The sequence below is a fragment of the Quercus robur genome, chromosome 5, assembly GCF_932294415.1.
Source record: "Quercus robur chromosome 5, dhQueRobu3.1, whole genome shotgun sequence".
Lineage (NCBI taxonomy): Eukaryota > Viridiplantae > Streptophyta > Magnoliopsida > Fagales > Fagaceae > Quercus > Quercus robur.
Genome location: NC_065538.1, coordinates 45,383,561 through 45,405,716, shown reverse-complemented (window position 1 = coordinate 45,405,716; position 22,156 = coordinate 45,383,561). Strand labels below are relative to the sequence as shown.

At 41.4% G+C, this 22,156-nt stretch overlaps 1 long non-coding RNA gene across 1 annotated transcript; it reads left to right on the top strand.

Moving 5' to 3' along the window:
* The first annotated feature begins 10,582 nt into the window (after positions 1 to 10,582).
* On the top strand, positions 10,583 to 22,073 carry LOC126726087 (uncharacterized). The gene is made up of 3 exons (XR_007655681.1): positions 10,583 to 10,686; positions 10,788 to 10,847; positions 21,961 to 22,073. It is a non-coding gene; the product is annotated as an uncharacterized LOC126726087 (long non-coding RNA).
* The last annotated feature ends 83 nt before the right edge of the window (positions 22,074 to 22,156 follow it).

Sequence of the window (22,156 nt, the reverse complement as noted above, 5' to 3'; positions counted from 1 at the left end):
TTTTCCAGGTCGGCTCCGAGTTGCCTCCTCAAGAAAAAGAGGAACTAGTCGGATTTCTGAGAAGAAATGTCGATGTGTTTGCATGGGACGCTTACGACGCCCTGGGGGGTTAATCCTAGCCTTATTTGTCACCACTTGAACGTTAACCCATCTTCCATTCCAAAGAAGCAACCACCCCGACGCCCCTCAAAGGAACATGCCAGTGCCGTTAGAGACGAAGTGGAAAAACTGAAAAGGGCAGGGGCTATTAAAGAGGTCTTTTACCCCGAATGGCTGGCAAACACGGTGGTGGTAAGAAAGAAAACGGGGAAGTGGCGAGTCTGTGTAGACTTCATAGACCTAAATAAGGCATGCCCGAAGGATCCATTCCCCTTACTGCGAATCGACCGATTGGTGGATGCAACTGTAGGCCATCCTCGAATGAGTTTCCTGGACGCCTTCCAGGGCTATCATCAAATACCCCTCGCATTAAAGGATCAGGAAAAGACGGCGTTCATGACACCCGTCGGAAACTATCACTATAAGGTGATGCCATTCGGACTAAAGAACGCAGGGTCAACCTACCAAAGGATGATGACCAGGATGTTCGAACCACAACTAGGCAAAGTTATTGAGGTCTACATAGACGATATGGTTGTAAAAAGTAAAATGGTGTCTGAGCACGTGAAAGACCTTGAAATCATCTTTGCCATCTTAAGGGAGCACAAGTTACGACTCAATGCTTCCAAGTGTTCATTCGGGGTCGGATCTGGGAAATTCTTAGGCTATATGGTAACCCATAGGGGAATAGAAGTGAGTCTCGATCAAATCAAAGCGATTAACAGCCTACAGGCTCCTCAGAATCCAAAAGAAGTGCAGAAGCTCACTGGCATGATCGCAGCATTAAACCGGTTCATATCACGATCTGCAGATCAATGTTGACCTTTCTACCTCTTGATAAATAAGTAGAAAGGGTTTGAATGGTCGGAGGATTGTGTCCGAGCCTTCCAGCAACTTAAGGAATACTTGTTGCGACCACCCATCATGTCCAGCCCTAAGGCAGACGAGGTACTATTTGCATACATAGCTATAGCCCCTTATACTGTAAGCCTGGTACTGATATGGGATGACGACGGGGTACAGCAACCAGTGTACTACATGAGTAAATCACTACATGAGGCCGAAGTGCGATACTTACCATTGGAGAAAGCAATTCTGGCGGTAGTGCACGCCACAAGGAAGCTCCCTCATTACTTTCAGGCACACACGGTCATCGTTCTAACCCAGCTTCCCCTTCGAGCGGTGCTTCGAAGTGCCGACTACACAGGAAGGATCACCATGTGGAGTGCACTTTTGGGAGCCTTTGATATTAAATATATGCCTAGGTCCTCTGTCAAGGGTCAAGTCCTCGCGGACTTAGTCACAGAATTCGCTGAACCCTCTGTAGAAACAATAACCGAGAAGAAAGACATGGATGGAAAATCGGTTGGCACAATTTTAGCAGGGGAGACCTTGCGCTGGAGGGTCTACGTGGATGGCGTGGCCAACCAAAGAGGATCTGGAATTGGGCTAGTTTTAATATCGCCCGACGGTATTGCCATTGAGAAATCATTGAGACTCGGGTTCTTGGCTACAAACAACGAGGCCGAGTACGAAGCTTTACTTCAAGGGATGACAATGGTTCAAAAATTGGGCAGAAGGGTAATGGAAGCATTCTCGGACTCCAAATTGGTCGTTGGCCAAGTGATGGGTGAGTTGGAAGCTAGAGATGCTAGAATGCAAGAGTATCTCGGACGAGTCAAACGCCTACAGTCGGGTTTTGGAATCCTTCAATCTGACACACGTTTCCAGGAGTGCGAACACCCATGCAGATTCGCTGGCCACTCTTGCCACGTCCTCGGCGCATGATCTGCCGCGAATGATCCTTGTCGAGGATCTAGTCCAAGCGAGTCCCATTAGAAGAGACCCGGCTCAGGTCCATCATATTAGAAAGAGTCCCAGCTGGATGGATCCTATAAAGAACTTCCTCAAAGACGACACACTACCAGAGGGAAAACTGGAGGCCGAGAAGATACGGAGGAATGCTCCTCGGTTCTGGTTATCAGAAGACCACAAACTATATCGGCGCTCCTATTCTGGGCCGTACCTACTTTGTATACACCCAGAAGAATCCGAGTCCTTACTTGAAGAATTACATGAGGGGATTTGTGGAAGTCACACCGGAGGGAGGTCGCTGGCGCACAGGGCGCTCACCCAAGGATACTAGTGGCCGAACATGCAAAGAGAGGCCTAAGAATATGCAAAGAAGTGTGATCAGTGCCAGAGATTCGCCCCAAATATCCACCAACCCGGAGGAGTCCTTAACCCCCTCTCCAGCCCCTGGCCGTTTGCTCAGTGGGGTCTTGATATTGTCAATCCTTTCCCCAAAGCTGCAGGGAATAAGCGATACATAATAATTGGAACTGATTACTTCACCAAATGGGTGGAGGCTGAACCTTTGGCCAACATCAGGGACGTGGATGCCTAGAAATTCATCTAGAAAAACATTATTACCCGCTTCGGAAATCTACACACACTCATCTCGGACAACGGTCTCCAATTTGATAGCAAGAACTTCAGGGAGTATTGCTGTGAGTTTGGGATCACTAACCGGTACTCCACTCCCGCCTACCCCCAAGGAAATGGACAAGCCGAGGCCGTGAACAAGGTCATAGTAAGTGGACTGAAAAAGAGGTTGGATGAGGCAAAGGGGAGATGGGTGGAAGAGCTCCCACACGTCTTATGGACCTATCGGACGACGCCGCAACGGTCAACCGGTGAAACCCCCTTTTCAATGACTTATGGGGCTGAGGCCGTGCTCCCAATCGAGAACAGCTTCCCCACACTGAAGTCTAACGCCTTTACCCCAAACAACAACAATGAGTTATTAAGGAGAAGTCTAGACTTAGCTGAGGAAAGAAGGGAAAAAGCAATGATCCATATGGCCTATTATCATCAGAAGCTAAGAGAAGGATATGATGCTAATGTAAAACTGCGACCTTTAGGTCCAGGTGATCTCGTGATGAGAAAGATTCTCGACAGCGCTAAAAACCCCTCTTGGGGCAAGCTGGGGCCCAATTGGGAAGGACCATATCGCATCACATCTGTGGCCGGAATAGGTGCTTATTATCTAGAAGACTTGGATGAAAAAATTGTACCTCGCCCGTGGAATGTAAATAACCTAAGAAGATATTATTATTAATGAAAACGGCTTTGCCTGTGTTTTGTTCCATGATCATCGCGTACCCACTGATCCATTTCCATCTATCCAAGTTTTAAACAAAACTTAAGTCCTGCATGGCTCCTCGGACCACAGACTTAGGGGAAATTAATACTTATGGCATCTATACAAGTTTTAAACAGAACCTAAGTCCTGCATGACTCCTCGGACCACAGACTTAGGGGAAATTAATACTTATGACATATATACAAGTTTTAAACAGAACCTAAGTCCTGCATGGCTCCTCGGACCACAGACTTAGGGGAAATTAATACTTATGGCATCTATCCAAGTTTTAAACAGAACCTAAGTCCTGCATGGCTCCTCGGACCACAGATTTAAGGGAAATTAATACTTATGACATCTATACAAGTTTTAAACAGAACCTAAGTCCTGCATGGCTCCTCAGACCACAAACTTAGGGGAAATTATTACTTATGGCATCTATCCAAGTTTTAAACAGAACCTAAATCCTGCATGGCTCCTCGGACCACAGACTTAGGGGAAATTATTACTTATGACATCTATACAAGTTTTAAACAGAACCTAAGTCCTGCATGGCTCCTCGGACCACAGACTTAGGGGAAATTATTACTTATGGCATCTATCCAAGTTTTAAACAGAACCTAAGTCTTGCATGGCTCCTCGGACCACAGACTTAGGGGAAATTATTACTTATGGCGTCTATCCAAGTTTTAAACAGAATCTAAGTCTTGCATGGCTCCTCATACCACAGACTTAGGGGAAATTATTACTTATGGCGTCTCTACAAGTTTTAAACAGAACCTACGTCCTGCATGGCTCCTCGGACCACAGACTTAGGGAAAATTAATAACTTAGAACTCTTGTGCAATTTCAAGGTACGTGCGTAGTTTAGCATTATTACAACCATTATTCAAATTCGCTGCACGACATTCTTCTTTCTTATTCGTTTATATTTATTTATATCATTGCGAACGTTAAATAGAGGAATAGTGTTAGTAAACATCCGTAGAAAACGAAGAGAACATTCTATATTAATATTCCGAGGTCAATACAAAGAGAGGTCTTTACAAAAGAACAAAAATAAGACAACTCTCATTCAAAAAAAAAAAAAAAAAAAAAAAGAGTACAATAATTAAAAACCTAAAATCTAAGCCTCAGCAGGAGGATTCTCTTTCTACTCTGGCTGAGGAGGAGGAACCTCGGAGATAGACTCTTTGGCAGGATCCTTGGCTTTGTCAAGCAGAGGGATGGCATCAGGAATAGCCACGGCTTGCTCAGAAGCTTCAGGAGCGCCATCAAGATTCTCTCGGATCTCCGGCGGAAAGAAGACATTCCTGGGCAACCTCAGCGCCGAGTCTGCAGGAATTCCGCAGCATCAAGGGCGTGAGCCCATGAGATGCTGCAATAATCCCTACACACCTCCGGAATTTCCTTGGAGAGCCTGGCTTCAGTTTCTCTAACCCCGAGCTGATAAGCAGCTTTCTTTTTAGCCTCGGCGGCCTCCCGAATCAGCTGAACCTCATCTCTAGCCCACCGAACTTCCTCCTCAGCTTTTTGTAGCGTAGACTTGAGATCCAGCACTGTTTGCTTTTCAGTGGCTAGGTTGGTCTCGGTCACAAATAACTTTTGGCGCTGGTCCTCAGCTTGAGTTTCAGCGTTCTTCAAGCCGGCCTCTGCACTCCGGCGCATTTTCTTCGACTCTTTGAGCTTCTCTGCAAGTTCAAGGTTCTCTTGCTTGAGGGACCCCGCGGTTTTCTCCACCTCGGCCTGAGATTGGGCCTCAGCATCAGCCAAGCTGCGGTTGCCGCGGCAAAACTCCTCAGCCACGAACACCTGCTGAGTAATCTGCCAACAAAACAAAACTGTCTTAGAATGCAACAAGGTTTAATAATTTAATGAAAGGGTAAAAGAGTCACTTACCATGGCAAGATCCCTTTAGAGAGATAGAAAAAGCTCGGGCTGAGAGAACCGTCTGTAGGCCTCCATATCTCGGGGAAGGAGTACTGGCTGCTCCAAAGCATCAACTATGTACCCTGCTCGGCCCCTATTATATTCTCGGACCGATGCAGTGTAAGGGATAGCAACCCCATCTAGCTCCAACTTTGGGCTCCAAGTGCGTGATTGAACACGCACTTCAGCCCGGTTCTCCTTATCTCAGCTCTCCACGGAGGGATCCCTTTTACTCCTCTGCCCCCGAGTGGTTTTTTGCTGCTTGGCCGGGCGGAGGGCCACCTCACCTTCCTCAGGAGTATCAACCGGCCTTTTCTTTTTTAGGTCCGGGTTAACCTTGAGGCCAAGGTCAGAAGGAACCTGAGGGGCAACTAGAGGAAGGTCCTGGGTCAGCGACTGAGCAGCACCTTCGAAGATTGACCTTTTCCTCGGTTGGACATCAACTCTCGTAGGGTTTTTCCCTTGCCAGCCATGTTGTCTACTTCCTCGTCTGAAGAGTCGTCCGAGCAGGCTATAATAATCGGAGACCCGACCACGGAGTTTCGATCCCGCTCTCCTTCAGGGTCCGAGAGCTCAATCAAGGGGGCTTTATCAACCTCCTCTTCAAAATAGAACTCGTCTATCTCCTCCTCAAGAGAAAGACGAGATGATTCGGTCTCTCCTTCAACTGGCACAGCGACTTCAAGATTGTCAGGTGGAGGCAATTGCGCGGTCGGTGGAGGATCCCGAACACCAGGTAGCACAACTGGCTTAAGATCTTCTCGGGCCAGAAACTTGGGCTTGGATACGTCAATCCTAGCCAACCTTGGACTACCAGCTCTAATGGCGTGGCCAATGGCTTGGAAGGAACGGGTTAGTGGTTGATAGCCCAAAACCAAATGACACGCGCGTAGCTGCCCGTCCTCGGCAACGTAGATTTTTGACCTTAGAAGATAGTCCAAGGCCAGAACATTCACGTGACTCAACTTGGGGGCAACCAGAGCTCTATCTGCAATACAGCCGAGAAGGAGATTAGAGTCAAATTATAAAATTTATGACTTAAGCAAAAAAGAGAGTAAATCCGAGGAGCTAAGCCCCCTCCCTAAAGGATTGGCCCTAAAGGTGCCGCACCTGGAATTCCTGCCCGAGTTGGACAATGAAAACCATCGCTCCATTCTCCTGAGGCAATGAGGAAGTCATCCTTCATAGTCTTATTGGATATGGGGAGACAGGAGATTAGCCTAACCACCTCGGATCGAGATTTAAGGTAATACCCTCCCTTCTCGACGTAGTGGCACTCGTACATGTGAACCACATCATGCCAGGTCAGGCCTAGACCCATTCGCTCGTTCAAGACATCTATGCAGCCTAATACCCTAAACATGTTTGGAGCGCACTGGTGTGGTGTCAACCTATGGTGGAACAAGTAGTCCCGGGTAATCCTACGCATGGGAAGTGTCATTCCTCCTTGTATAAAGGCAATCATAGGAATGACCACTTCACCCACGTCTCTATCTAACAGTACTCCTTCTGGGGGACAGTACCGCAGAACCACCCCCTACGGGATGTGGTATTTTGCCCTAAAGGCCTCCATGGCAGCCGGAGTGTCTACTAGGTCTTTGAATCTACCCATCTAGGCTGAACTGGAGGGATGGAAATAAAAACCGAGGAGAAAAGTAAAATCCGAGGAGAAATTCGAAGCGACGAAACGAACGGAACTTACGAGTATTTTCACAAACGACCGGTGAGATACTTGAAAATCTCTTCTAGGAAGGACGCCTCGCGGAAACGATTATGGAAATTTGAAGAACGGAAGTGCTCATAGATTTCTGGGCGTTGGAGTTCTCTGGAGTTCTCTGGACTTCTGATATGCAGGTAAAAAAAAAAAAAAGGGGAAAAGATGAGCCTCTAGCGCTTTATATAGCAAGAGAGAGAGAGAGAGAGAGAACCACTCCCACTCAAGAATTCGAGGAAAAATGCTAGCCGTCAGATCCACGCCTTGCCATTGGATGGAGGAGACATAAAGCTACCTGGAGTAAATGGCCGCGCCTCGTAAATTGTAGCGCGTTAAAAGTAACTGCCCGCCCGCGCGAACCGATATCTCATTAGTTCCATCCTTTGTAAATGTCAAAACCCCGCTTTTCTCCTCGGAAAGAGATCAAAAACCAGAGTTTTGAGGGGCTATTGTGAGGACTGGCCCAGAATAATAGGTTGGCTGGGCCCTGGGCCCGTCCGAGGACCCGTCTGTCCAAGGAGACGTCGTGGCCCAGAATCCTTACTCAGGCCCATTGGAGCCAAGAGAACACGTCCGAGGAGTAGTTCCTCCTCGGACGTTCCAAAATCCAGGCCAAAGGTGCGTCCTAGCTACTGTAGTCCTCCCTCCAAGCACGTATAAAGAAAGGAAACCTAAAATATCCCAGCAAAGGCTGCCACCACCACATTAAATGCACCACATCTACTCTCCTGGCCGCATTAATGAAGAGAAGACCCCTGAACAGTGCTACATTGGTCACTGCAACTCACAAAGAACTGATAAGGGTGTCTGATGGAACAGGTGCTCAAGTAGGGGTTTGGATGATCAACAAGTGTAAGGCCCAGATGATAAAAGAGGGCCTATATAATATGTAAGAGTCCCCTAAGAGAAGGGGATGAAAAAAAAAAAAGGAGAGAAGGAACACAGGAGCAAAATTTCACTGTACGAATGTATGCCTATGAATAAAATTTCCCTCTTCACGTTCATCTTCTTCATTCTTGTTTCTGTATTTCCATGGCCCATGCAACAAACCATCTAAGCTAACTGAAACCAAGTTCTTTAACCCATACTCTACAAGAAATTCATTGTGTGGGACTCCTTGGGCCAAAACCTGATCAACAAGGATCGGATCATTAAAATTGTGTCCCTACAACTACAATGAATAAATGTTTGGTAAATGTGTCATGAGAAGCATTAATTTATAATTTTATATTCTAATGATTAATTTGAAAGGCTAATCTTGGTCATTAAAATGATTTATTATTAATGGGTGTATATTTTTAACCATCACAAATAATACACTTTTTGTGAGGAAATTCTATTGTCCCCAGCAAAAAGTATGGAGGGAAAAATTTCCCTCCACAAGTTTTGATATTTTAATGATTATTTGCAAAGGCCAATCTTAGTCCTCACAAATAATTATCATTAGTAAGGGCATTTTATTAACCCTCACAAATAATATCCTTTTCACGAGGGATTTTCATTGCCCCTCGCAAATAATTTGACGAAAACTTTTATCTCCAAAAAAAGTTTATATTTTAATGATTATTTGCGAAGGCCAATCTTGGTCCTAGCAAATATTATAGTATTAGTGAGGGCATATTTTTAACCCACAAAAAAAATAAACTTTCTACAAGGGATTTTTATTGTCCCTCGGAAATAACTTGGTGGGAACATTTCCCTCCAAAAATTTTGACATTTTAATGATTATTTGCGAAGGTCAATCTTGGCCCTTGCAAATAATTTAGTATTAGTGACGGCATATTTTTAACCGTCACAAATAATACACTTTTTGCTAGATAATTTTAATTGTCCCTTGCAAATAATATGGAGGGAAAATTTCCCTCCAAAATATTAGCATTTGTGACGGCTACAACACATAATTTTGACAGCCTTTTTTGTTGGTCACAAATGTTTCACATTTTACCAAGTATTTGTGAGGGCTTTATTTTGCCATCAGAAATAGGATTTTTTTTTAGGGCTTTTTGGGTCCGTCAAAAATTCTTCGTCACTAAAAGGCATTTTTCTTGTAGTGTACCCACAATTCTCTACACAATTGCTTGTGGATTTTTCTCAACTCCTACCTCTCCATTTCCATACCATTGAGAGGTTGATAGCCTAAACACTTACCACACCCTTTCAAAGTGTCAAGTGAGTTTTTGGTGCTGCTAGGAAGCATTGGAAGAAGCCAAGGATGGCAAATGCAACATGGAGCTTGTTGCGGGATCTGGAGAGCTAGACAAGATACGGTTCCGAGAAGCCTTGTTGGAGTACGAGTTTGGAGGGCTTAGGTACATTGGGTAGATTAGGCTTGGTGGGTCTCTTACTAACCCATGTATCCCAACTGATTGTCTAGTAGATCGATTACCGCTTGGAGGGCAATGGAGAGCTTTTTCATCGAGTTTTTCAGTTTTCTCTTCGATAACACATCAGCGTGTTATCTTGTGTTTGCATCTCCCTTCCCTACTCTTTTACATTCCATTTTACTGCTATGTTGTCCTGATTATGGATTAGAGTAGCTTGTTTGTTTATCCGCTCGCATTTACATTATTCCGCACTTAGAATTAAGTTAGTGTAAAATCTATCGAGCCGTAACTTTAATTTGGGGGTCTAAACAACTCTTGTGTTTTTAACACATTTTCGAGCTTTCAGTATTGATCTGGTAATATTTGATATCAAATTTTGTTAAATTATTTTGTTAGTATTTTTCTAATGCACTTTTTCTCGCTTCAGGTTTGTTGGGTTAAAATGAATTCACCCCTTGCAATTAATTAATTAATTACCCAAGTTAATTAATTAGGTTCAATTACATTCAATAGCATGGTAGCACAAACAAATCACCAATTATACTAAATGCAGTGGAATATAAATTTGACATAAGTGATTTGTTTATGAATGGAGAAAACCAACGAGGCAAAACCCCATCGGGTGATTTTAAGGTCACCACTCTCAAGAATCCACTATTATCAATCACAAGCGGTTACAAGTATAAAGAATTTTATCAAACCCTTTGGCCTATCCCGAAATACCAACCTACAATTAAACTCTTACCCTAATACCTAATTAGACTTGAATTGTAGTGGCAATCTTTCTGTTCAATGCACAAATCCCAGTACGTGACTAACCAATGATGCACAGATCTCAATACGTGACTAACTCCAACAACTTGTAGAGGTTGTTGGCTGCAAAGTTCTTTAGCTCATCAACAATGAATATCACGAAGCTCTTTGGGCACAAAATCCTTGGCGTAAAGACGCAGTAGCTTCTTCAGAGAGAATAATGAACTAGGGAACTTTTTGCATGCGCGACGGCCTTTAAAATAATCTTTATATATGTCTAGGGTTGTGAGAAAAGAAACCCTATACAAATATTTCAGCATGGGCCGAAAATCAGATCTGGAAGTTCTGATTTCGTAAGTCTCGACAAAAACAGTTTGTGTTGAGCTTCTGTTGAGTTTCAACATTAAATCTCGATAGAAGTCTTTCTGTTGAGATTGTTGTTGAGATTTAATGAACAACTTTTCTTCACTTGTTTCTTGGTCCAACCTTCATGGCTTTAACACTTGACTTGAACAACATGTTTCTTGAAGTACTTAACCCATCATAAATCTACCCAATTACAAGTAAAGTGCATTTTGTCAAAGGATTAGCCAATTACATAAAATACGTCTCCAACAAGGTTGCAATAAGTGTCAATGAAATTATTACTTTTGGAGCAAAACCACTTTTTTTTTCTTGATTACTTTGCTACTAGCCACCTAGATGTTGACCTTGCTGAAAAGGTACAAACAAATGTGCATAATTGGACTAGGTTGCATGGGTCACAAAAATTGTAAATTTACAAAAGCTCAAGCTGATTTGATCTTTCTATTTTCTAATCTAGGTTGTAAAAGGCATTGTAGATGGTTGCCAACAATCTGATTGTGCTCTTTTAGGAGGAGAGGTACGTGACTTATTTTATTTTTATTACCTTTTTAGTATCTTGAAAATTTTGCTTGTGCTAATGAGTGCTCTCCATTTAATATATCACTAGTCAAAGACCCGCGCGTTGCGCGTGATTATTTTTTATGGTGATCTCATTATTATTATTATTATTTTGTAATTTGAACTAATTTAATGAAAAGTAATGCATTTCATAATCATATTTATCACAAAATAATTTTTTATTATTGTAGAATTGTTTTATTTAAAATTTGAAACCTTAATTCTACCATAGTTGGTTGACTAATTTTTACATCTCTAAGTCAATTAAACACGTTTTGCATGCTACATGTAAACCTTCTTTTCCATAAGGGTTGAAATAATGTGTGTAATATTTTTTTTTTCTATGGAAGTTAAAAAGAATAAAATTCACCTTGTCTTGATGTTTTCTAAAAATTAAATTTGGAGATTCTCTTTCAATAGTTGTGAAAATTCCAAGCAATAATTCAGAAGGTAATACATGTTACATGTTCATGCTTTGATTATGTAATTGTATGATTGATTTGGGTTGTAATTTATAAGTTGAATATGGTGGTGTATCCAAAAGGGCCTAACTATGTTATTTAGGATATTGAATATAGTGTTGTGTGTGATTTATAGAGTAGCAACGGTTGTAGTAATTAAAAATTGGTTTTTCACTGTCTTTTAAGTTAATAAAAATCTTACATCTACTTTTTTTTTTTCAAAAAACCTTTACATATTTTTTTAACGTGAATATTTACATATACCTTAATAAGTAAACCCTATACATTTCATTTTCTTAGATGCATAAAAAAAAGACATATATTCCATAATAATAGTGGCTAATTAGTTTTTTCATGTTCTCATTTATAACGTTTCTTACTATTATCATATTTTACTGGCTGTTGATTTTCATAATAGAGGCATTAAATGAGAGTTAAATTTTTCAAACCTTTCATTAGATTTTAAAAGTCATGGTGTGTGAAGAATATAAGCATTTAAGGACTTTTTTTTTTAATATTTTATTATTTTTAAATAATGTTAAATGAAATGTCAAAAAAAAAAAGATTTTGAAAATTTTCATCTTTATTTCTTATATATTTCTATTATTACTGAAGAACGTTTTCCTTTTAGATTTGATAATAAATATGATTTTCTAGATTAAAGTTTGATTAGTTTCAAGTTTAAATTTTGTATGATTTTATTTAATTGTTGATTATATGATTTAATTAAGTGAATTTAACGATTTATTTATTTGCATTGTAAAGTTTATAATAACATTCGTAGGGTCATCTTTAATTAATTTTTTACTCCTTTAGTCGTCGGTCTCTTTGTTTTCCAATTAACGGTTACTAAATAATTTATTTAATTGACGTTTGATTTCTTTTACTAATCTCTTTCTCTCACTCTTTGTTAACATCCTATTGTTTTCCCAAATTTGATGATAATTCTAATGTACTAAATATGCATATTGTAACGTTTATTTTTATTTTTATTTTACTCCATTTTGCTGCCATGAAGTTAGTACATCCATAACTATTAGTTTATTATTTTATGATATGTTTGGTTTGATATTATTATTATTGTAAGGCCACGATTTGCAACGAACCGTAACAGTGTTGGGTTCGCACGTAAAAAAGGCCCATAAAATATCATTTGTAGAGCGTGGGTTTGAAAGGCTAGGCCTTGGTCACCAGGTGGTGGGTTTTTCGTAGTGTTCATACCTGGTTAAGTTGTCTTCACCCCTGGAGTCTTTCTCCTGGAGGTGGGCTGGGAGGCTCTGGTTTTTTGCCATTTTTCCCAGCCCCCCTTCTAGATTACTTACTTTTCCTTTTATACTAGCCTGCGTTTACTGTCCTTCGTCCACGTGTAGGGTCAACCTTTCCAAGATTGATACTTGTCCCATCAGTCCATACCCAAAGTCGTTGGGGGTGGTTGTAAAAGCCGAAGAATACGGCTTTGTCAGGTACAGAGTATTAAATGGCAGTAAGGGCAGCTTTCCTTGGATATTTTAGATTTTCTTTCAAGCTTAGTCCTATACCGTTTTTGCCCCACTTTTCGGTGGGATTTTGGGTCTGCCGAGGACTGAACTGTCCTCGGCTGTACCCCAAGGCTATCTTGTGCTTTATATTATTGAGCTTGGGCCATAGCCCTCCTCGGCTTGGGCCTTTGGACTCCCCACGGGTAAATGGGTCTGACCCATAAATTATTGGGCCCCACAATAGCCCCTCAAAACCCTGCTGTCCGACCTCTTGGTTGGAAAGGGGGGTTTTGGTAATACCGGGCCTTCATTATGGCTCATTTAATTCAGCCTTTCATTGATATTGGCGGTTCTCCACCTGCCCAGGAAATGTACCGGTCTACGAGATGTTCCTCTTAATTTATTCATGACGCGCTCATGCCGTTTGGCTGTCCAAAGCGTGTCTTTAATAGTTTCCTTTTATGAGACCTTTCAGATTTAATGGTTATTGATGGTGTGGGGAAGTGGAACGAGCATATTCTTGTTTGCAGATTTCCTTGGAGATCTGAACATATTAAGTACCTTCCGCTTCGCCCTTTATATAAAAAGGAAAGGCGAGAGTTGTTTCTCCCATACATGAACCCCTTTAATCCCCCCAAAATTTGAAACCCTTAGACTCCTCTCAGAGTTTACTTTTATCTTCTGGTTATACCTTAAATTGTGATATGTTCACCATAGCAATAAGCAATGAAAGAACCATACCCCTCCTAAAAACACCATGTTCGAATAAAGCTCGAAATGGCTCAGTTAGGGCAAGGATGGCGGAGACTCAAGATTTGTCTCACTTTCCTTTCAGTCAAAATCCGAAGCAGGGACTCGTCACGTCAAACTTTCGGCGTGACTGAGCCGAGGACACCCATTATCAGTACCAACCGCTCTCTCATGAGCATATCTAACATGGCACCAGTGTGTTAGGAGTCAGGACTGAGGCAGGGACTAAGTGCCCCTGCTTCTTCCTCTCTTCGTTCACTGGTGCCTCCTTTTGCCTCTCTTTCTTCTTCTTTCCACCACCAGATCCATCCTGGTGCTTTTCCTTCTCCCTCTTTTGCTCCTTTTTCTTTCTTTTCATCTCTTCCCTCTTCTTCTCCTCCTTCTTTTCATTCATCTCCTCCATCTTCTTCATTCATCTCTTCCATCTTCTTCTGAAGAAGGTCCTTCTCTCAATATGGGCGCTACTGAGGCAGAGTTTGGAAGGACTTCGGAGACGAGTTTAAAAAGATATCTGACTGTTTATTTATCTGTATTGCTGTTTTTTTTTTTTTTTTTTTGGCAATCCACCTTTTGTATAGGCTTGTTTAAGCCCCTCTTTGTACGTTGTAATACATCTTTATATTAATAAAAATTGTTATCACTTTACATCACATGTTCTATTTCTATATTTCCAAAATGATAACGCAATGAATAGACATACAATCTTGTGAATTCCTTTTATTTTTAAACCGTGACCGACGTCTAGGACCAAAGTCCCAGCTAATAAAAAGATCTTGCTCTGTATTTATAAAAACAGTCCGGCTTAATAATACTGAATCGAACAAGTGATACTTAGGGCTGAAACTCCCATTAGGCAGGAAAAGAAAAGACATTATGATGAGCTTACTGAGTCGGCCTGAAACAATACCGCCAACCTTAAAGTACAATACTTGGGGCCATAATCCCTTATCAAAGAGAAAGGCGCTATTATAAATTTGCGAGTGCTGTTCGGCACAACAATATAGCATTTGAATCAATGACACCTAGGGCCAAAATACTTGCTAAGAAAAAGATATCACCATAATTTTAATAGAGTTGTTTGGCACAACAATGCCGACCTGTGAAAAACGATACTTACCCAAAAACTAGCTGAGATGATAACTGAATGCTCAATGCAGTGTAGGAAGTAACCATCCGAACACATATCACCCGCAAAATGAACAGCCCCCCCAGGCTACTGAATAGTGGCACGTTTCACCATCTTCTTAACACTCTTATTGGCATTAACCTTTTACAGTATTTGAGTCGAGGATTGAGTAACTTAGAATTTTTATTAAGTAGCCAACCTTACGAAACTCAATCTTTTTCTCATCCAAGTAGTTGGTTTCCCCATAGGTTTGAGTCTGAGGACCATACAATACCTTGGTTCTGTCCAAAACTCAGTTTTCTCATCCAAGTAGTTGGTTTCCCCATAGGCTTGAGTCCGAGGACCATGCAATGCCTTGGTTCTGTCCAAAACTCAGTTTTCTCATCCAAGTAGTTGGTTTCCCCATAGGCTTGAGTCCGAGGACCATGTAATGCCTTGGTTCTGTCAAAAACTCAGTTTTCTCATCCAAGTAGTTGGTTTCCCCATAGGCTTGAGTCCGAGGACCATGCAATGCCTTGGTTCTGTCCAAAACTCAGTTTTCTCATCCAAGTAGTTGGTTTCCCCATAGGCTTGAGTCCGAGGACCATGCAATGCCTTGGCTCTATCCAAAACTCAGTTTTCTCATCCAAGTAGTTGGTTTCCCCATAGGCTTGAGTCCAAGGACCATGCAATGCCTTGGTTCTGTCCAAAACTCAGTTTTCTCATCCAAGTAGTTGGTTTCCCCATAGGCTTGAGTCCGAGGACCATGCAATGCCTTGGTTCTGTCCAAAACTTAGTTTTTGGCGTAGGACCTTGGCTTTAGGGGAATTAGATCCTCGGCCAAACCCCTAGAGCCATCTAAGCGATTGACGCTAGCAAACGTAGCCCCTAGTCAAGAAGCGTAGCCCCTAGCGGAACTTTACACTAAAACTCTATAACTAGTTGTTAGAAATGACAAAGGAACTCTCTCGACCTACCGCCTATGCCAACACACAAGTCTTCCCCATAGACGGCGCCAATTGTAAGGCCACGATTTGCAACGAACCGTAACAGTGTTGGGTTCGCACGTAAAAAGGGCCCATACAATATCATTTGCAGAGCGTGGGTTTGAAAGGCTAGGCCTTGGTCACCAGGCGGTGGGTTTTTCATAGTGTTCATACCTGGTTAAGTTGTCTTCACCCCTGGAGTCTTTCTCTTGGAGGTGGGCTGGGAGGCTCTGGTTTTTGGCCATTTTTCCCAGCCTCCCTTCTAGATTACTTACTTTTCCTTTTATACTAGCCTGCGTTTACTGTCCTTCGTCCACGTGTAGGGTCAACCTTTCTAAGACTGATACTTGTTCCATCAGTCCATACCCAAAGTCGTTGGGGGTGGTTGTAAAAGTCGAAGAATACGGCTTTGTCAGGTACAGAGTATTGAATGGCAGTAAGGGCAGCTTTCCCTGGATATTTTAGATTTTCTTTCAAGCTTAGTCCTATACCGTTTTTGCCCCTCTTTCCGGTGGGATTTTGGGTCTGCCGAGGACTGAACTGTCCTCGGCTATACCCCAAGGCTATCTTGTGCTTTATATTATTGAGCTTGGGCCATAGCCCTCCTCGACTTGGGCCTTTGGACTCCCCACGGGTAAATGGGCCTGGCCTATAAATTATTGGGCCCCACAATTATTATTATAAATTTAGTGTTTCTAAAATAGCATGTGTTTTGTATTCTCTTTTTCTATTAATGCATTGTAACGTTTTATGGGAATACTTTATAAGAAAATTGTTTATTCTTTTGTTTTTTTTTTTTTTTAAATTGAGTGTTTCTAAATTGATATTTGTTTTGGATTTCATTTTTCCATTGATGCATTGTAACATTTCATGGGAAGACTTTATAAGAACAATTTTTATTTATTGAATAAAATATTATATGTTCAATTTTTTTTAAAAAAATGAGACAAAATATAAATAATTATTGTGGGGCCCAATAATTTATGGGCCAGGCCCATTTACCCGTGGGGAGTCCAAAGGCCCAAGCCGAGGAGGGCTATGACCCAAGCTCAATAATATAAAGCACAAGATAGCCTTGGGGTACAGCTAAGGACAGTTCAGTCCTCGGTAGACCCAAAATCCCACCGGAAAGAGGGGCAAAAACGGTATAGGACTAAGCTTGAAAGAAAATCTAAAATATCCAGGGAAAGCTACCCTTACTGCCATTCAATACTCTGTACTTGACAGAGCCGTATTCTTCGGCTTTTACAACCACCCCCAACGACTTTGGGTATGGACTGATGGGACAAGTATCAGTCTTGGAAAGGTTGACCCTACACGTGGACGAAGGACAGTAAACGCAGGCTAGTATAAAAGGAAAAGTAAGTAATCTAGAAGAGGGGCTGGGAAAAATGGCCAAAAACCAGAGCCTTCCAGCCCACCTCCAGGAGAAAGACTCCAAGGGTGAAGACAACTTAACCAGGTATGAACACTACGAAAAACCCACCGCCTGGTGACCAAGGCCTAGCCTTTCAAACCCACGCTCTACAAATGATATTGTATGGGCCTTTTTTACGTGCGAACCCAACACTGTTACGGTTCGTTGCAAATCGTGGCCTTACAATTGGCGCCGTCTGTGGGGAAGGCTTGTGTGTTGGCATAGGCGGTAGGTCGAGAGAGTTCTTTTGTCATTTCTAACAACTGGTTATAGAGTTTTAGTGTAAAGTTCCGCTAAGGGCTACGCTTCTTGACTAGGGGCTACGTTTGCTAGCGTCAATCGCTTAGATGGCTCTAGGGGCTTGGCCGAGGATCTAATTCCCCTAAAGCCAAGGTCCCACGCCAAAAATTGAGTTTTGGACAGAACCAAGGCATTGCATGGTCCTCGGACTCAAGCCTATGGGGAAACCAACTACTTGGATGAGAAAACTGAGTTTTGGACAGAACCAAGGCATTGCATGGTCCTCGGACTCAAGCCTATGGGGAAACCAACTACTTGGATGAGAAAACTGAGTTTTTGACAGAACCAAGGCATTGCATGGTCCTCGGACTCAAGCCTATGGGGAAACCAACTACTTGGATGAGAAAACTGAGTTTTGGACAGAACCAAGGCATTGCATGGTCCTCGGACTCAAGCCTATGGGGAAACCAACTACTTGGATGAGAAAACTGAGTTTTGGACAGAACCAAGGTATTGTATGGTCCTCGGACTCAAACCTATGGGGAAACCAACTACTTGGATGAGAAAAAGATTGAGTTTCGTAAGGTTGGCTACTTAATAAAAATTCTAAGTTACTCAATCCTCGACTCAAATACTGTAAAAGGTTAATGCCAATAAGAGTGTTAAGAAGATGGTGAAATGCGCCACTATTCAGTAGCCTGGGGGGGCTGTTCATTTTGCGGGTGATATGTCTTCGGATGGTTACTTCCTACACCGCATTGAGCATTCAGTTATCATCTCAGCTAGTTTTGGGGTAAGTATCGTTTTTCACAGGTCGGCATTGTTGTGCCAAACAACTCTATTAAAATTATGGTGATATCTTTTTCTTAGCAAGTATTTTGGCCCTAGGTGTCATTGATTCAAATGCTATATTGTTGTGCCGAACAGCACTCGCAAATTTATAATAGCGCCTTTCTCTTTGATAAGGGATTATGGCCCCAAGTATTGTACTTTAAGGTCGGCGGTATTGTTTCAGGCCAACTCAGTAAGCTCATCATAATGTCTTTTCTTTTCCTGCCTAATGGGAGTTTCAGCCCTAAGTATCACTTGTTCGATTCAGTATTATTAAGCCGGACTGTTTTTATAAATACAGAGCAAGATCTTTTTATTAGCTGGGACTTTGGTCCTAGACGTCGGTCACGGTTTAAAAATAAAAGGAATTCACAAGATTGTATGTCTATTCATTGCGTTATCATTTCGAAAATATAGAGATAGAACCTGTGATGTAAAGTGATAACAATTTTTATTAATATAAAGATGTATTACAACGTACAAAGAGGGGCTTAAACAAGCCTATACAAAAGGTGGATTGCCAAAAAAAAAAAAAAAAAAAAAACAGCAATACAGATAAATAAACAGTCAGATATCTTTTTAAACTCGTCTCCGAAGTCCTTCCAAACTCTGCCTTAGTAGCGCCCATATTGAGAGAAGGACCTTCTTCAGAAGAAGATGGAGGAGATGAATGAAAAGAAGGAGGAGAAGAAGAGGGAAGAGATGGAAAGAAAGAAAAAGGAGCAAAAGAGGGAGAAGGAAAAGCACCAGGATGGATCTGGTGGTGGAAAGAAGAAGAAAGAGAGGCAAAAGGAGGCACCAGTGAACGAAGAAAGGAAGAAGCAGGGGCACTTAGTCCCTGCCTCAGTCCTGACTCCTAACACACTGGTGCCATGTTAGATATGCTCGTGAGAGAGCGGTTGGTACTGATAATGGGTGTCCTCGGCTCAGTCACGCCGAAAGTTTGACGTGACGAGTCCCTGCTTCGGATTTTGGCTGAAAGGAAAGTGAGTCAAATCTTGAGTCTCCGCCATCCTTGCCCTGACCAAGCCATTTCGAGCTTTATTCGAACATGGTGTTTTTGGGAGGGGTATGGTTCTTTCATTGCTTATTACTACGGTGAACGTATCACAATTTAAGGTATAACCAGAAGGTAAAAGTAAACTCTGAGAGGAGTCTAAGGGTTTCAGATTTTGGGGGGATTAAAGGGGTTCATGTATGGGAGAAACAACTCTCGCCTTTCCTTTTTATATAAGGGGCGAAGCGGAAGGTACTTAATATGTTCAGATCTCCAAGGAAATCTGCAAACAAGAATATGCCCGTTCCGCTTCCTCACACCATCAATAACCATTAAATCTGAATGGTCTCGTAAAACGAAACTATTAAAGACACGCTTTGGACAGCTAAACGGCATGAGCGCGTTATGAATAAATTAAGAGGAACATCTCGTAGACCGGTACATTTCCTGGGCAGGGGGAGAACCGCCAACATCAATGAAAGGCTGAATTAAATGAGCCATAATGAAGGCCCGGTATTACCAAAACCCCCCTTTCCAACCAAGAGGTCGGACAGCAGGGTTTTGAGGGGCTATTGTGGGGCCCAATAATTTATGGGCCAGGCCCATTTACCCGTGGGGAGTCCGAAGGCCCAAGCCGAGGAGGGCTATGGCCCAAGCTCAATAATATAAAGCACAAGATAGTCTTGGGGTACAGCCGAGGACAGTTCAGTCCTCGGTAGACCCAAAATCCCACCGGAAAGAGGGGCAAAAACGGTATAGGACTAAGCTTGAAAGAAAATCTAAAATATCCAGGGAAAGCTGCCCTTACTGCCATTCAATACTCTGTACCTGACAGAGCCGTATTTTTCGGCTTTTACAACCACCCCCAACGACTTTGGGTATGGACTGATGGGATAAGTATCAGTCTTAGAAAGGTTGACCCTACACGTGGACGAAGGACAGTAAACGCATGCTAGTATAAAAGGAAAAGTAAGTAATCTAGAAGAGGGGCTGGGAAAAATGGCCAAAAACCAGAGCCTCCCAGCCCACCTCCAGGAGAAAGACTCCAAGGGTGAAGACAACTTAACCAGGTATGAACACTACGAAAAACCCACCGCCTGGTGACCAAGGCCTAGCCTTTCAAACCCACGCTCTACAAATGATATTGTATGGGCCTTTTTTACGTGCGAACCCAACACTGTTACGGTTCGTTGCAAATCGTGGCTTTACAATTATGATATGGAGGATGTTGCTAAATTTAAATGTTGAATAAAATAAGATGAGAATAAAATAATAAAAATGAAATGTATAGCAATAAACACCATATTATTTTAGTTATGCTAGGTAATAAAATAATATTATATTTTTATATACTATCTTTATAATGCAATAATATAACATTTAACAACCAATGAGAATAAAAAAGATAACAACATAAAATATAAAACTAAATCGTATCAAGCTTGATTACCTGTCAATTCCAATTTTAGCAAACTAGCTGACTTCTAGTAGTCTAAAACTGATTTCTGCGATGCATTTGGTGGTGCTTTCAATACTGCATTAGTATGTTTTGATGATCAACCTGTTACACTAAAATTAAAAAATATATATATATACCAAAAATTGAAGGAAAAAAAAAAATATATATATATATATATATATAGAGAGAGAGAGAGAGAGAGAGAGAGAGAGAGGGGCTTTTGTGTGTGGAAAAATAGAAATTATGCATGGAATAAGAGGGAGAATGACAATTTTATAGCATGAGGATAAGAATAAGAAGAGTAAAAAATAAAGGAAGATAAAAAGATAGAATAATATTAATATTGAGAGTAGTGGAGATATGAAAAGTTGAAATGGAATGAGAAAGGTTTAAGAAAGTTAAGGTAGAGAGTAGTGGGATATGAAAAGTTAAAATGGAATTGAAAATTTAATAATAAATAAGAATAATTAAAAATAAGATAAATTAAATATGATATTTTGATTGTCATATAATAGAGTTTTTAATTCACTTTAAATGTTAAAAAATTGGAAAAAAAATTGATAATGACATGTCTGCTGACGTGGCTTAATGGGAGCGTAGCAACATTAAATGCTACGTTTTAGCTTTTAGTAATATATTGATTGATGTGGTTTACTCCCAGCGGTAGGTCCAAAGGACCCTGCCTTGGCAATAGGTCTAAGGATAAGGCAGCCTTAAGCATTTTGTGTTTTTACTGTGACAAATTTCTACAAGCTGTGAATTATAATTCGAGTTAGTATATTAATCTAACATCTTGTTTGTCTCCTTTTCACATTAATGGGTCTCAAATGAGATAGTACTTGGAAGTAATCAATTCAAATATTGCAAGTATCTAATGTTGGCAGATTGTACGGTATGAGAAAGAGCTAATAGCATTTTATAAGGCTTTGTGGGTTACTTCATGATTGTAGTACAAGAGGTATAGGGTTGAGGAAAGAAAGGGGGGGGGGGGGGGGGGGGGTGGAGGGGAGGTATTTTTCTTAATAAGACAACAAATTTGATTGTACTCATTTTGTTATACCATTCCTCTTAGAATATGATGGATGTGGCCTTGGCACACTTATACAGTTAGTTGATTGTGAAAATCATGTGTTTCAACATTTATGCTGCTTATTCAATTTGACTGGAATGTGTCCTGATTGGAGAGAATTAGCTATGGTTTTAGTGAAGTTTGATTACATTTAAAACTATAGTGGTCTTTTTCCCCCTTTTTTTCTTCATCCTTCCTCCTATTTGGATTAAAATTAGAACAATTATGCATATTCTTTAACCTCTAATGTGCATTTCATGGGTTTTTAATACCTTTCAGACTGCAGAGATGCCAGATTTTTATGCAGATGGTATGATCTCAGTGGTTTTGCTGTTGGCATTGTAAAAAAAGATTCAGTTATTGATGGGAGAGACATTGCGGCTGGAGATGTCGTTATTGGTCTGACATCCAGCGGCGTTCATTCTAATGGTTTCTCTCTAGTAAGACAGTGTTGTTTTCTAAAAGTCTTTACTAT